The following is a 15765-nucleotide window of genomic DNA, read 5'->3' on the forward strand; positions in this document are numbered from 1 at the left end:
TCATATATGGCCTGGGTGCCAGGCCAGGGAATGCAGAGATCAGAGATGCTAACAATGATGCCAGGGGTACTGACAGGGCCCTCCAAAGGTAAAAGACATGGGATACACAAGAAACACATAATGCACAACAGACAAGTGACACGAGACACACTGGGACTGCTCTGCCCTGCACACCTCCACACTGTGATCAAAAGTGAGACTTTGCTTTTATGAGGCCTAAGGGGCCACCTCATGAACATCCCCCACCTCCAAAGCTGAATCAAAAACCCCCCCCAGTATTTCCCGAAACAGCACCATGCCTTCATCCCCACTGTGGGTCACAGCCCTCTACTTATCTCTCAGACATCTGGGGATGCGGGTCTCGGGTGCAAAGAAAGGCCACCTTGTCAAATGGGAAGGTCCTGCTGGCACCGGGCTGGTGTCTCTGAGACAGCTTATATTCCAGAAAACCAAACATCAGTGCCTGATCTTGGCACCGCATTGGCCAAAACCCCACCACTCTGCTACTCACCGCGCTCCTAAGAAGGCCCGGCACCTCCTAACCCTGGCACCCTGCCACACATGTAATGCATCTGCACCTGAAAGAAAGTTAGAACATATGTCAAACACCACCAGGGTAACTCACAAGCTGCAAACACCTTATGTCAATCTAGGAACAACATCTAGAGCCCAAGTACAGCCCACATTACAAATTCCCCCTCCCTATGGTTCGTCCTATTGCAGCAGGCCATGCGGCAGGGAAGAACAGCTCCGGCAAAAAATTTGTGCACACACCCGTGACACAGAAAGTGACAAACAGGGGGGACATGGAACACGACACATCATGCTTGTGGTGAGGGTCTCGAGGGGAGAAGGCAAAAGGGACCCCAAAGACACACCAGGGAGCACGGCACACCGGACAACACGACACAGACCAGAGCTGTTCTGCACTGCCCGCCTGAAAGCTGCCATCAAAAGTAGAGCCTCTCCCTTTAGCTGTCCTAAGAGGCCCTTGGAGAAGTTTGCTTTCCCCACTGCCAATTTTTAAATCTGGCCAAAGAACTGCCAACCTGATACTCTCCCATTGTCCCATCTCCAGGCCAAGGCCCCCGACTTATCTTTTAGATGATCGGTGAGGGGAATCCACATTGCACCTGAAATGAGTCTGCCTTGGAGGGCTCTGTGATGGCCTGTGAGCCTCTCGGTCAGCTGCAATAAATAAAACCAAAACCAAAGTGTGAGTCCAGAGTTATGTGGGCCAAATCCCAGCAAGTCAGCTACTTGCCCACTCCTGAGTGTGCCTGGCTCCTTCAGGCTCCAGCTTCATCCTGATTCCAAGACTGTGGCCTTTATTAGGAGTGGCACCTGGGTTAGAGAAAGGCAAAGTTAAATGGCATTGCTGTGAGTGCAGTGGATGACCTTGTGTGCTCTGAGACATGGCAATGCCTCTGCTAGGCTTCTCAACAGCCTTGTGTGGGGTGCCCTCAAATAAACACCCATTCTCACCCTGCTGCCTGCAAACCCCCTCCCAAGAACTCCTAAACTGGATACCTGATCACCCTCCCTCTCCCAGTCACCATCCTCAACTCACCTGAAGCCTCAATCTGAAACATCATCCTTGACACTGGGCAGATCCCTCTTATGACACGATGAATCGGCTGAAAAATTGTTGTGCTTGAGAGCTGAGCAATAACAGCCAATTCTCTCCACTGCTCACCTCGACTGCTGGCATCCAGATTGACATCCTGGAAAGAAAGACAAAGAACAGAGCTGTAACACAGTCACCATACACACTTCTGCTGCAGAGACAAATGGGGCCTCACCTGCTCGGGGCAATCCCCTCACCCGGGATGGGGCCCTCTGGCACACATTTAATCCATCTGAATCTGAAAAAAAAGTTAGGACAAGAGTCACACTGTTGTAGGATAACTGATGAGCTCCAGATACCCTGTGCCCATCCACAGATCGCATCTAGTGTCCAACTACACCCCACATTACACATTCCAAGTCTCCAAGACTTCTCCTATCGCACCAGGCTGTGCAGCACGGCAGAGCAGCCCCGTCCCAAATGTGTGCAGACACTCGTGACACAGGACAGGACGTGACAAACAATGGGCACAAGACACAGACAGAAATCTCGTGGCAAGGAAAATGGCTGCAAAGACTGAGAGAATGCAAAAGGAGATGACCGAGCTGAGACCGATGGTGAGCTGATGAGTCTCAGAGAACCCTGGAGGAAGAAGATGCTAACTGAATGATTTATTCCAAGAACAGCAAAGACGGATGCCTAGGAATCCTACAGTCAAAATCCTCTACCTAACCTCGTAATATTACAAGTCCTAAACCACCATAATGGATCCAGCTGGGGCACAGCTGTCCATACAGCTCAGAACAAGACCTGAAAAGACGTCTGACTGGATGCTTCCAAAGAGAGAAGAGAGTCTGATGCCTGTCTGAGCTCCCGAGTCAAAAGCTCTGTGGCCCGGGTGCCAAACCAGGGAATGCAGAGATCACAGATGCTAACAATGATGCCAGGGGTACTGACAGGGCCCTCAAAGGCCTAACCTAAAAGACAGGAGATACACAAACAACACACAATGCACAACAGACAAGTGACACGATGCACACCGGGACTGCTCTGCCCTGCACATCTCAGCACTGTGATCAAAAGTGAGACTTGGCTTTCATGGGGCCTAACGAGCCGTTTAATGAACACCCCCGCTCCAAACTGGACTCAAAAACCCCTCCCAGGAATTCCCAAACCAGCACCATGCCTTGATCCCCACTGTGGGTCACAGCCCTCTACTTATCTCTCAGACATCTGGAGATGCTGGTCCCTGTCAGGTGCAAAGAAAGGCCACCTCGTCAGATGGGAAGGTCCTGCTGGCACCGGGGCTGGGGTCTCTCAGACAGCTGTATTAAAGAGAACCAAACATCAGTCCCTGATCTTGGCACCGCATCGGCCAAAACCCCACCACTCTGCTACTCACAGTGCTCCTAAGAAGGCCCGGCACCTCCTAACCCTGACCCCCTGCCATGGATGCAATGCATCTGCACCTGAAAGAAAGTTAGAACATATGTCAAACACCACCAGGATAACTCACAAGCTGCAAACACCATATGTCAATCTAGGAACAACATCTAGAGCCCAAGTACAGCCCACATTACAAATTTCAACTCCCCAAGGCTTGTCCTATTGCAGCAGGCCATGCGGCAGGGCAGAACAGCTCTGGCAAAAAATGCGTGCACACACCCGTGACACAGAACGTGACAAACAGGGGGGACATGAAACACGACACATCATGCTTGTGGTGAGGGTCTCGAGGGGAGAAGGCAAAAGGGACCCCAAAGACACACCAGGGAGCACGGCACACCGGACAACACGACACAGACCAGAGCTGTTCTGCACTGCCCGCCTGAAAGCTGCCATCAGAAGTAGAGCCTCTCCCTTTAGCTGTCCTAAGAGGCCCTTGGAGAAGATTGCTTTCCTCTCTGCTCATTTTTGAATCTGTCCCAAGAACTCCCAACCTGCTACTCCGCCATCTCCAGACCGCGGCCCCCGACTTATCTTTTGGATGATCGGTGAGGGGAATCCACGCTGCACCTGAAATGAGTCTGCCTTGGAGGGCTCTGTGATGGCCTGTGAGCCTCTCGGTCAGCTGCAATAAAGAAAACCAAAACCAAAGTATGAGTCCAGAGTTATGTGGGCCAAATCCCACCAAGGCAGCTACTTGCCCTCTCCTGAGTGCGCCTGGCTCCTTCAGGCTCCAGCTTCATCCTGATTCCAAGGCTGTGGCCTTCATTAGGACTGGCACCTGGGTTAGAGAAAGGCAAAGTTAAATGGCATTCCTCTGAGTGCAGTGGATGACCTTGTGTGCTCTAACACATGGGAATGCCTCTGCTAGGCTTCTGAACAGCCTTGTGTGGGGGGGCCCTCAAATAAACACCCTTTCTCACCCTGCTGCCTGCAAACCCCCTCCCAAGAACTCCTACACTGGATACCTGATCACCCTCCCTCTCCCAGTCACCATCCTCAACTCACCTGAAGCCTCAATCTCAAACATTATCCTTGACACTCGGCGGATCCCTCTTGTGACACGATGAATCTGCTGAAAAATTGTTGTGCTTGAGAGCTGAGCAATAACAACCACTTCTCTCCGCTGCTCACGTTGACTGCTGGCATCCAGATTTACTTCCTAAAAGAAAGACAAAGAACAGCAGTGTAACAGAGTCAGTTGAGAGGTGTAACAGAGTCTGCTGCAGAGGCAAATGGGGCCTCACCTACTTGGGAGAATCCCCACACCTGGCATGGGGCCCTCTGGCACAGATTTAATCCATCTGAATCTGAAAAAAAAGTTAGGACAAGAGTCAAACTGATGCAGGATAACTGATGAGCTCCAGATATGATGTGCCCATCTACAAATCCCATCTAGAGTCCAACTACACCCCACATTACAAATTCCAAGTCTCCAAGACTTCTCCTATTGCACCAGGCTGTGCAGCAGGGCAGAGCAGCTCCGGCACAAATGTGTGCTGAGAGCCGTGACACAGGACAGGACAGACAACAGGAACAGAAATCTCTTGGCAAGGAAAACAGCTGCAAGGACTGAGAGAATGCAAAAGGAGATGACCGAGCTGAGACCGATGGTGAGCTGATGAGTCTCAGAGAACCCTGGGGGAAGGAGATGATAACTGAATGATTTATTCCAAGAACAGCAAAGACGGATGCCTAGGAATCCTACAGTCAAAATCCTCTACCTAACCTCGTAATATTACAAGTCCTAAACCACCATAATGGATCCAGCTGGGGTATAGCTGTCCATACAGCTCAGAACAAGACCTGAAAAGACGTCTGACTGGATGCTTCCAAAGAGAGAAGAGAGTCTGATGCCTGTCTGAGCTCCCGAGTCAAAAGTTCTGTGGCCTGGGCACCAGGCCAAGGAGTGCAGAGATCACAGATGCTACCAATGATGCCAGGGTTTCTGACAGGACCCTCAAAGTGGAAGATATAGCATACACAAACAACACATAATGCACAATAGAGAAGTGACACGAGACACACCGGGACTGCTCTGCCCTGCTGCACACCTCAGCACTGCAATCAAAAGTGAGACTTGGCTTTTATGGGGCCTAAGGGGCCACTTCATGAACACACCACAGCACCCCCCCAAAACTGGACTCAAAACCCCCTCCCAGGAATTCCCAAACCAGCACCCTGCTTTCATCCCCTCTGTGGGTCACAGCCTTCTACTTATCTCTCAGACATCTGGGGATGCTGGTCCCTGTCAGGTGCAAAGAAAGGCCACCTCGTCAGATGGGAAGGTCCTGCTGGCACCGGGGCTGGGGTCTCTCAGACAGCTGTATTAAAGAGAACCAAACATCAGTCCCTGATCTTGGCACCGCATCGGCCAAAACCCCACCACTCAGCTACTCACCGCGCTCCTAAGAAGGCCCGGCACCTCCTAACCCTGACCCTCTGCCACACATGGAATGCACCTGCACCTGAAAGAAAGTTAGAACATATGTCAAACACCACCAGGATAACTCAAAAGCTGCAAACACCTTATGTCAATCTAGGAATAGCATCTAGAGCCCAAGTACAGCCAACATTACCAATTCCAACGCCCCACGGTTTCTCCTACTGCAGCACGCCATGCAGCAGGGCAGAACAGCTCCAGCACAAATGCGTGCACACACCCGTGACACAGAACGTGGCAAACAGGGGGGACATGGAACACGACACATCATGCTTGTGGTGAGGGTCTCGAGGGGAGAAGGCAAAAGGGACCCGCAAAGACACACTAGGGAACACAGAACACTGGACAACACAACACAGACCAGAGCTGTTCTGCACTGCCCGCCTGAAAGCTGCCATCAAAAGTAGAGCCTCTCCCTTTAGCTGTCCTAAGAGGCCCTTGGAGAAGATTGCTTTTCCTGCTGCCAATTTTCAAATCTGCCCCAAGAACTCCCAACCCACTATTCTCTCATCTCCAGGCCAAGGCCCCCGACTTATCTTTTGGATGATTGGTGATGTGGATCCACATTGCACCTGAAATGAGTCTGCCTTGGAGGGCCTCGTGATGGCCTGTTAGCCTCTCGGTCAGCTACAATAAAGAAAACCAAAACCAAAGTATGAGTCCAGAGTTATGTGGGCCAAATCCCACCAAGGCAGCTACTTGCCCACTCCTGAGTGTGCCTGGCTCCTTCACGCTCCAGCTTCATCCTGATTCCAAGGCTGTGGCCTTTATTAGGAGTGGCACCTGGGTTACAGAAAGACAAAGTTAAATGGCATTCCTCTGAGTGCAGTGGATGACCTTGTGTGCTCTAAGACATGGGAATGCCTCTGCTAGGCTTCTGAGAAGCCTTGTGTGGGGGAGGCCTCAAATAAACAAATAAAGAAATAAAGACCCTTTCTCACCCTGCTGCCTGCAAACCCCCTCCCAAGAACTCCTAACTGCTCACCCTCCCTCTCCCAATCACAATCCTCAACCCACCTGAAGCCTCAATCTCAAACATCATCTTGGACACTGGGCAGATCCCTCTTGTGACATGATCAATCTGCTGAAAAAAATGTTGTGCTTGACACAGCTTGGAATTTCAGGGAGTTGCACTCATCAATTAAAAAAAAAAAAAAACCAAAAAAAAACCAAAACCAAAACCAATCCCAAAAACAAACAAAGAAAAAAAAAAAGAAACAAACAAAACCCCACAAAAACAATAAATCCTAAAACACCTAACTCCCCACAGAAACAAAAAAACCACAGAAAACATCAAAAAATCCAAAACCCCCACAAAAACCAACTAAAAACCCCAAAATGAAAACCAAAAAAACCAAAAATTCCACCAAAAGAAATCCAACCAAAAAAACAACCAGAGCAAAACTAAAAATTACAAAAGCACCTTACCACTCCTAAACACAAAACCCACAATCACAAACCTAAATACTCCCTGTATTCCATGCTGTTTTCTTCACAGAATCTTCCAAGCCTCTGTGCTTTAGATGCCCAGAAACACCTGCTGAAAAGATGCTGAGACGGGCTGAAAAAGCCTCTTCACTGAAATGAGGAGAGCTCTTAACCTAGCACATCCCAGAGAGGGAATGAAGCCCCTCAGCCACGGCTGGGGTTAACATACCCCTGATTGTGCCCGCCTCTCGTTCCCACGCCACCCAGGAAAAGGGAGGGGGCAAATCCCACCAACCCCTCAGAGCAGCTGCAGCTGTTTGGCTCCTCTGACTCACATTCAAGGGCAGTAAAGGGCTTGTTATAGAAGAAAACTTTTCAGAAAAGGAACAGTGCTTTCTTTTTTTGCAACAACTACTTGGAGCAGAAGAACAGAAAACTGGCAAGATATAAAACTTTGTGGTAAGGTTACATAGCTAGATCAATTGGGTAATTGGGTAATTTGCTGTTACCTTACATAATTATTCTGTGTTTAACCAAAGCCATCTAATAAATTCACACCCAAAACTCCAGCAGCCCAGCTGGCCCTACCAAATCTCTATGTTTATGCATACAGTAAACAAAACCAAAATCCCAGTAATACCTATCAGAAGTCTGTGAAAGAAACCTCTTGAAATTGATCCTACCTCAAATACAAAACAACCCATGCAAAGTTAGCTTGACTCAAAAAACAATTTACACAGAGCTAACAACACCAAGAAATAAAACAGCACACCATATACCACCAAAGAATATAATAGTGAAGAAAAAAGAAACCACTTTTTTTTTTTTTTAAAGCTTTTGCCAGGACTCCAACAACAACTTCTTCTCCTTCTGAAATGTCCCTTCTCCTTCCCAAATTCCTTACAACTTCTGAGTTTACATCCAAGCAAAAAGCAAAATTCGTGCACTTGTGCGTTCGATGCTCCTGCCAGATTCTCTATTTCCCTCCACATCTTCTTACACTTTCAGTCTTCACTCTGTCCTGCCGTGATGAGTTTGACGGACGAATTGGTAAACGTTAAGAGAGGATTTCCCTGCCTCCCTCCCCAGAGCTGGTTTCCTTAGTGCATTTCACTCAATCCCAGGCCGGCAACGATGCACGCTCACCTCAAGCGTGCAAGGCTCGCAGCTGCTCGGCTAAATGCGGCTGTAATCGGCTAAACTCGGCCATTGTCATCTGCATTCGGCTGGACTCGACCCTTCGGCGCGGCTCGGCTCGCTTCGGCCGAACTCGGAGCCGATCTCTGCGCTCGGCGCGCCTCGGCTCTCTTCGGCCCAACTCGGAGCCGATCAGTGCGCCCGGCGCGGCCCGGCTCGCTTCGGCCGAACTCGGAGCCGATCAGTGCGCTCGGCGCGCCTCGGCTCGCTTCGGCCGAACTCGGAGCCGCTCTCTGCGCTCTCTGCGCTCGGCTCGCTTCGGCCGAACTCGGAGCCGCTCTCTGCGCTCGGCGCGCCTCGGCTCGCTTCGGCCCAACTCAGAGCCTCTCTGTGCGCCCGGCGCGGCTCGGCTCGCTTCGGCCCAACTCGGAGCCGCTCTCTGCGCTCGGCGCGCCTCGGCTCTCTTCGGCCGAACTCGGAGCCGCTCTCTGCGCGGCCCGGCTCGCTTCGGCCGAACTCGGAGCCGATCAGTGCGCTCGGCGCGCCTCGGCTCGCTTCGGCCCAACTCGGAGCCGCTCTCTGCGCTCGGCGCGCCTCGGCTCGCTTCGGCCGAACTCGGAGCCGCTCTCTGCGCTCGGCGCGCCTCGGCTCTCTTCGGCCCAACTCGGAGCCTCTCTGTGCGCCCGGCGCGGCTCGGCTCGCTTCGGCCCAACTCGGAGCCGCTCTCTGCGCTCGGCGCGCCTCGGCTCTCTTCGGCCGAACTCGGAGCCGATCAGTGCGCTCGGCGCGCCTCGGCTCGCTTCGGCCGAACTCGGAGCCGCTCTCTGCGCTCTCTGCGCTCGGCTCGCTTCGGCCGAACTCGGAGCCGCTCTCTGCGCTCGGCGCGTCTCGGCTCGCTTCGGCCCAACTCGGAGCCTCTCTGTGCGCCCGGCGCGGCCCGGCTCGCTTCGGCCGAACTCGGAGCCGCTCTCTGCGCTCGGCGCGGCTCGGCTCTCTTCGGCCCAACTCGGAGCCGATCAGTGCGCCCGGCGCGGCTCGGCTCGCTTCGGCCGAACTCGGAGCCGATCTCTGCGCTCGGCGCGGCTCGGCTCGCTTCGGCCCAACTCGGAGCCGCTCTCTGCGCCCGGCGCGCCTCGGCTCTCTTCGGCCCAACTCGGAGCCGCTCTCTGCGCGGCCCGGCTCGCTTCGGCCGAACTCGGAGCCGATCAGTGCGCTCGGCGCGCCTCGGCTCGCTTCGGCCGAACTCGGAGCCGCTCTCTGCGCTCTCTGCGCTCGGCTCTCTTCGGCCGAACTCGGAGCCGCTCTCTGCGCTCTCTGCGCTCGGCTCGCTTCGGCCGAACTCGGAGCCGCTCTCTGCGCTCGGCGCGCCTCGGCTCGCTTCGGCCGAACTCGGAGCCTCTCTGTGCGCCCGGCGCGGCTCGGCTCGCTTCGGCCCAACTCGGAGCCGCTCTCTGCGCTCGGCGCGCCTCGGCTCTCTTCGGCCCAACTCGGAGCTGCTCTCTGCGCTCGGCGCGGCTCGGCTCGCTTCGGCCGAACTCGGAGCCGCTCTCTGCGCTCGGCGCGGCTCGGCTCGCTTCGGCCGAACTCGGAGCCGCTCTCTGCGCTCGGCGCGCCTCGGCTCGCTTCGGCCGAACTCGGAGCCTCTCTGTGCGCCCGGCGCGGCTCGGCTCGCTTCGGCCGAACTCGGAGCCGCTCTCTGCGCTCGGCGCGCCTCGGCTCTCTTCGGCCCAACTCGGAGCTGCTCTCTGCGCTCGGCGCGGCTCGGCTCGCTTCGGCCGAACTCGGAGCCGCTCTCTGCGCTCGGCGCGCCTCGGCTCGCTTCGGCCGAACTCGGAGCCTCTCTGTGCGCCCGGCGCGCCTCGGCTCTCTTCGGCCCAACTCGGAGCCGATCAGTGCGCCCGGCGCGGCTCGGCTCGCTTCGGCCGAACTCGGAGCCGATCTCTGCGCTCGGCGCGGCTCGGCTCGCTTCGGCCCAACTCGGAGCCGCTCTCTGCGCTCTCTGCGCTCGGCTCGCTTCGGCCGAACTCGGAGCCGCTCTCTGCGCTCGGCGCGCCTCGGCTCGCTTCGGCCCAACTCGGAGCCTCTCTGTGCGCCCGGCGCGGCTCGGCTCGCTTCGGCCCAACTCGGAGCCGCTCTCTCCGCGTTCGGCTGAGCTCGCCTCGGCTCGGCTCCCTGACGGCGGGCAAGCGGCGCCGCCTCACGTTAAACTCGCCCGGCTCGGGGCTCTCCTGCTGCCGCGTCCCGCGGGCGGCCCGGCCATCGCACGGACACGATCGGGAGCGCGGCGTGGCACAGGAGCTCATTGGGCTGTGACCGCACTCGCGCTAATTAGCGCGCACGAGAGCAGCGGGCTCGGTTCGGCTGAGCTCGGCTCCGTTCAGGCAGCCTCGTAAGCCTGGCCTCGGTTCGCTCGAGGCCGTCAGGTTTCGCCGGTCTCGCCTTGGTTCGGCCGAAGGAGGCGTCGTTCGCTCGTGTTTTTACAAATATCTTTCTATATTGACTGTATATTTCTATATTTCATTTTATACTTCTATAATACTTCCATTATTCCAAATAAAAACCCCGTCTCTAACCAAATAAATAAAAAAGCCCCTTCTTTTAAAGGATACTGAAATATTTTTTATTTATACTTTGTACAATTATACATTCATATTTTAATTTATCGTTTCTTTGGATGTATTACATTAATAATGATATATATATAAAATTTTAAAATAGATTTAAATTATTATTTAAATTATGTATAATATCTACTGCTACAACTAATTTTTTCTGATATTTTTAATTTTTATATTTATCTGTATGTATTTATTATATATTTCTAAACTTAGATTTCTACCTTTATATTATTTGTATTTATAATTTTTACAATCAAAACACTGCCTATTGACCAATAAAGAAAACCCGCTTTATTTAAGTATTTTAAAAATATTTTCATGTTTATAATTTTCATATTTATATTTATAATTTGTTCAATATTAGATGAGAACACACCTGCTCCCGCACCGCAGTGGGGCCCCCTCTCCTGGGGACCTTGGGGTGCCCCAACGGCATCAGAGCCCCGAGTCTTCACCCCCTTCTCCTCTATTTAGAAACTACACTGGAACTTTTTCCTGGAAATAAAGACATTACCTAAATCCTCTCCCCATGTCCTAGACAGATGGATATTCAGTTATTAGTTGGCTGGGCAGCAGTTTCTTAAATAGAATGATAAACAAGATGTGAACATTTCAGCTACAAGCAAATAGGCAAATCTGAACAAGGTACTGGTGGGCGACCACTGAAGTTATTTTGAAGGAATTTTTTAAACAATAAAATATTGATACCACAAAAATAAAGCAAAAAGCTAACTACTGACTAAGAAAAAATTAACTTTTGACAGCAACAACATTCCAACCACACAGGCTTTTTCCCAATGTCATACCTTATAACTACCTCTCTTGGGAATACTCCTCATGTATCCCAAAAGGAATAAATACCTCAGAGCGTCCTAAAGCAAAAAGTAGCACACATGAGCTCCTCACACTCCCGGGAGGCCTGCACAGCGTGCACTGAGTCTGCAACAAATTCTGCTCAGTGAGAGTCTGCAAACAAAGGTTCAACTGATGGACTGAACTGATTTTAAAGGGAGGTTTTCTAAGCACAGAAGCACAACAAAGAACAAGCAAAAACAATTCTTAAAAAAAACCTGCAAGTTTTATTTAGCATATATGCGACTGATTTCCACCCTGTGGCTTCTCACTTTGATTCGCGTCTGTAGGTTCAGGAAGATGACAATGCACACTCTGCCTTCCCTGAGCCCCCCACAGCAGCTGAGCGCTGCTCCGTGTGCTCAGATCATCAGGAGCTGGATTACACGTGCCTGCATGGACTGGAACTGCTCTGCTGCAGATTCAGGAGAGAGGGGCTGGCTGAGGCGTCGTCCCAATTCCATTTCTGTGTGACGAGAAGCGGTTTGTTCCCAATGGGTGCAACAATCCCCAGCTCCCATCTGTGGTGAGTACCGATGGCACACAAATGGCAGCCTGAGGAAATCGTGTTCTGGGCTCTAAGTGGTTGGGACAGGGTCTGATTTTTTGTTTTGCATCTGTATGACGATTAGTACGACAGGGCTCTGATGGATGACATGGCAACACAGAATTAAAAACTCCTCAATAGGATTACATCGACTTCTAGGAAAAGACAAAAGCCTAGGACCCTTCTGAAATCTATTTTTAATGCGAAGCACACGGATTGTCACTATGCTGTGCCTTCCAGCTTTTCAAAGCAGCTTACTTCTGAAGACCAGAAAACATTTATTTCTACAGAAACAATGGGCAACCCCCAGGCTAATCTCAGCACTACTGTTTAATAGGGGATCTGCCAGCATGCCAGTCCAGCTTCAAGTGTGCTTTATTTCAGTCTAACATCCCCTCAAAATTCTTCTCACATCTCCCAACCCTGACATCTTATTTTTCCCTAAAGCTTCTCATCATTAGCAATTTCCAAGTAACATGGTATTTTTACAACATTCAAAAATGTCATGCTGGACTGTGCTAGAGAGTAATTTGCAAATATAAGCTTAGCAAAGTTTGAATTGACTTGTCCAGAGAAAAAACCTACAAGTGAACACCTACACCTGCCTACAAAGAGCTAACAAGCCCCTGGCAGCTGCCAGCATCAAAGCACAGCGGATGTTTCTAATACAGGGTAAGGGTAACAATATCACCTTCTGTTCTCTCCAGCTTCTTTTCCCTGCAATCGTATTTTGCTTCTTATGATTTTTTTAGTCTCTGCATCTTCTTGGACAGCACCGAGCCCGACGACAAGGATACAAGAGTCTTTCCCTGCCGTAGGGAGAGAACCAGGAAAACAGTTAAAATAAGAACAGGGTAGTTTGAAATTCATACTTGCAACGAGAAGCAGCGCCTAACAAACAGAACAAAAGGAAACAAAGCATGATACCTCCCTGGGGACAGAAGACTTATAAACTCTCCAGGATTTACAATTCTAGCGACCAACCCCTTCAGGACGGCAGCCAAGTGTCCCATGGGATGGTGCTGCACCTCAAAGAACGATCTGAGAGGTTCCAAAGAGTGAAATGCACAATATTTTGCAAAGCCGTAAAATCTTGCAAAATAACAAAAATACAATAGATGTAAACTACAGGGTAAGAGTACAAGTGTTCACTTTAAGAGTTGGAACCATCCAGGTGAGCACCTGATAACTGGATCCTCACCAGAGTTTGAACCCTTCAGGACACAGAAGGGTTTTCCCCAGAAATTTCACAGACTGAGTTTTGATAGAAGTATACTTGCCAGACCCTCAGAAACATCACCCATTCTCCAGGTGTCTGGAGAGAACTGCAAATGGCTCTCACGTAGTTTGAGCTAGTTCTGTAAGGTCTCAGGGTGAATTTCACCAGATGCAACCAAACTGGGCAACTCCCAGTGGGACAGAAGGAACCCAAAGCTTGGGTTCGCAGAGCTGCAGCAAATACTGAGGAAACAAACATAACAGCATAAAAAATAATAAACCATCCTTTTTTTTTTCTCTTGCTTTTGTTTTTTTCTTATTCACATCAGCATAGCAATTAAAGAGAAGGTGAAAAACTCACCATTACTGAACATTTCATCATCTGTAGGCTAAGCATCCTTAGCACAGAGGACTCCAAAGTTAAAATTCACCGATCCCTGGGAAATAAAACCAAATATTGTATGATAAACAATCAAACAGCAGACGTAAAAATTTGTTTCCTCTAAGGACTTTCGGGTACGTATGTACCTTTGCATACATCCAACACATTGGAACATACACTTTATACCATCTCCTAATAAGTAAAAATTTACCTTTAAACTTTGATAGTACAGCATAAAATTATGAACTTAAATTGGTGATCTGTTATTATTAAGTTGGTGCCTAAAGTTATTTCTGCTGTCAGGTTCAAAAAAACATTAATTTTTTTTACTGGAATGAGCAATTGATTTCAAAGTCATCACAAGCCCACCAAAACACAAAGCAGTATTCACTGGATGGGTCTGTGAGCTAGAAGTAGTTAGGCTTGTACTTCCCTCTTGCTCTTCCAGAACCAATAAATCCTGTCAACAAAACCAGGATCTATAGCCCACTGCTGTGAAAGATTCTACGAGGATGATGGTTTGATTTGTGTTTAGAAGTTTTGATTTGAAATGGCCAGTTCAATGGATAAAGACAGTTTAGGTAGTATTACATTGCTATTATTATTATTTCTATTATTATTTTTACTATTACTACTGCTATTGTTATCATCTGCTACTGGAAGAAACAAACCAGTAGTACCTATTATTTCCAGGAAATAATAAAGAAAAAAAACCAAACCAAAAAAAGTCACTTCCTACCTTTTATATCAAGGGATGAAAAATTTCTCTTGGGCTCTTCTCCAATTTATCAAGACTCATAGCACTGAAAGGCAAACAAAACAGTGCTTTATAGAAGGGCAAGTGCACATTTCAAGGCTGAACCACCAACTGATTGCAGTGACAGCAGTTACAACATGAATCCTTCCTAGAGCCTCTGTTAAATGGAATGTTCTGTGGAACTGCCGTTTCTTTCCCAAAACACTAACTTCCAACACTTCCTAATCATATTTTGTATTTTAAAACAAAAGAAGTTAGTGAGACTCTGTGCGGAGGTCAGGTTTAAATTTATTTCCTTCTAAAGCACAGAGCTCTGTTCCATCACCCTTCACTTCGGCTCTACACTGAATCGTGGTGAGCATTTGAGGAGTGCTCAATAATCAATTCTATTTCTCTCTTTTTCTAGTTCTCTCTATTCCTAAATCATTCCAGACAAGTCAAATGAAAAATGAAAAAAACAAGTTCAGCATCAAAGTCACACTTTTTCCCGTTGTCTGGTCAAGAACAGGCTCTAAATCCACTTACTGCTGCCTTCAACGATTCAGACTTGCAAAAGCATTCTTACATGTTTTACAGATTTATCATAAAACCCACAGAACGCAAGCTCTCAATTACAGGAAAAGGTACACAGGCAAATATCTAAAGGGATCACTTATTAGTAAATACATACCTTGGTAGAGATCGCACTGAGAACCTTTCTGAGGGACTCTAAGGGACGCATGTTTTCTGAGCACCCTATAAACAAGAAAAGCTAGGATATATTACGGGACATCCCCACTTTTTCTACATATTCAAATAGGATTTTTAATAAAAACAATTCAGTTAAAAAAGAAGGAAGAAAACCAAGCTAATTTTACTCAGCTGTATTTACTGCCAATTTAGAGAAAAATGCCGGGCAGCGTCGGCCGTTGCGTCACACGCCGCGCCGGCAGCAGGGCCTGCCGGGAGTTGGAGTCTCGGGCTGGTAGCCACTCATGTGCCGCGATAGCTGTTGCGTCACACGCCGCGCCGGCAGCAGGGCCTGCCGGGAGTTGGAGTCTCGGGCTGACAGCCACGGCTCCGTCCCCCGCCACCGGGAGCTGCAGTCCCTCCCGGGCATCAAACGGGTCCTTCGTCCCAGGCCGGGGAAGGACCTGAGGCAGGACCGCTCCTCCCGAATGCCCTCTCTTTTTCCCTCCAACTCTTTTTCTTTTTTTAACGCTGTTTTTCACCCCTTTCCCTTCCCTTCCCTTCTGCTCTCCTGCTTTCTTTCCTTTCCTTTCCTTTTTTTTTTTCCTTTTTTCCCCCTTCCCTTTCCCTTTCTTTTTCTTGTATTTGTAATCTTGGTTTTCCTTCCTAGCTTTAGAATCAAAAAGCAGCAGTAGTAACTT

General features: G+C 49.8%; 2 long non-coding RNA genes across 2 annotated transcripts; both read right to left on the reverse strand.

The window, feature by feature from the left end:
- Positions 1-11695: 11695 nt before the first annotated feature.
- On the reverse strand, positions 11696-12816 carry LOC132077591 (uncharacterized). Its single transcript, XR_009419080.1, has 2 exons — positions 12730-12816; positions 11696-12135 (listed from the first exon to the last, which is right to left on the reverse strand). It is a non-coding gene; the product is annotated as an uncharacterized LOC132077591 (long non-coding RNA).
- An 849-nt stretch (positions 12817-13665) lies between these two features.
- On the reverse strand, positions 13666-15269 carry LOC132077592 (uncharacterized). The gene is made up of 3 exons (XR_009419081.1): positions 15066-15269; positions 14378-14441; positions 13666-13693 (listed from the first exon to the last, which is right to left on the reverse strand). It is a non-coding gene; the product is annotated as an uncharacterized LOC132077592 (long non-coding RNA).
- Positions 15270-15765: the final 496 nt, after the last annotated feature.

This window comes from Ammospiza nelsoni, chromosome 10 (genome assembly GCF_027579445.1).
Source record: "Ammospiza nelsoni isolate bAmmNel1 chromosome 10, bAmmNel1.pri, whole genome shotgun sequence".
NCBI classification, from domain to species: Eukaryota; Metazoa; Chordata; class Aves; order Passeriformes; family Passerellidae; genus Ammospiza; species Ammospiza nelsoni.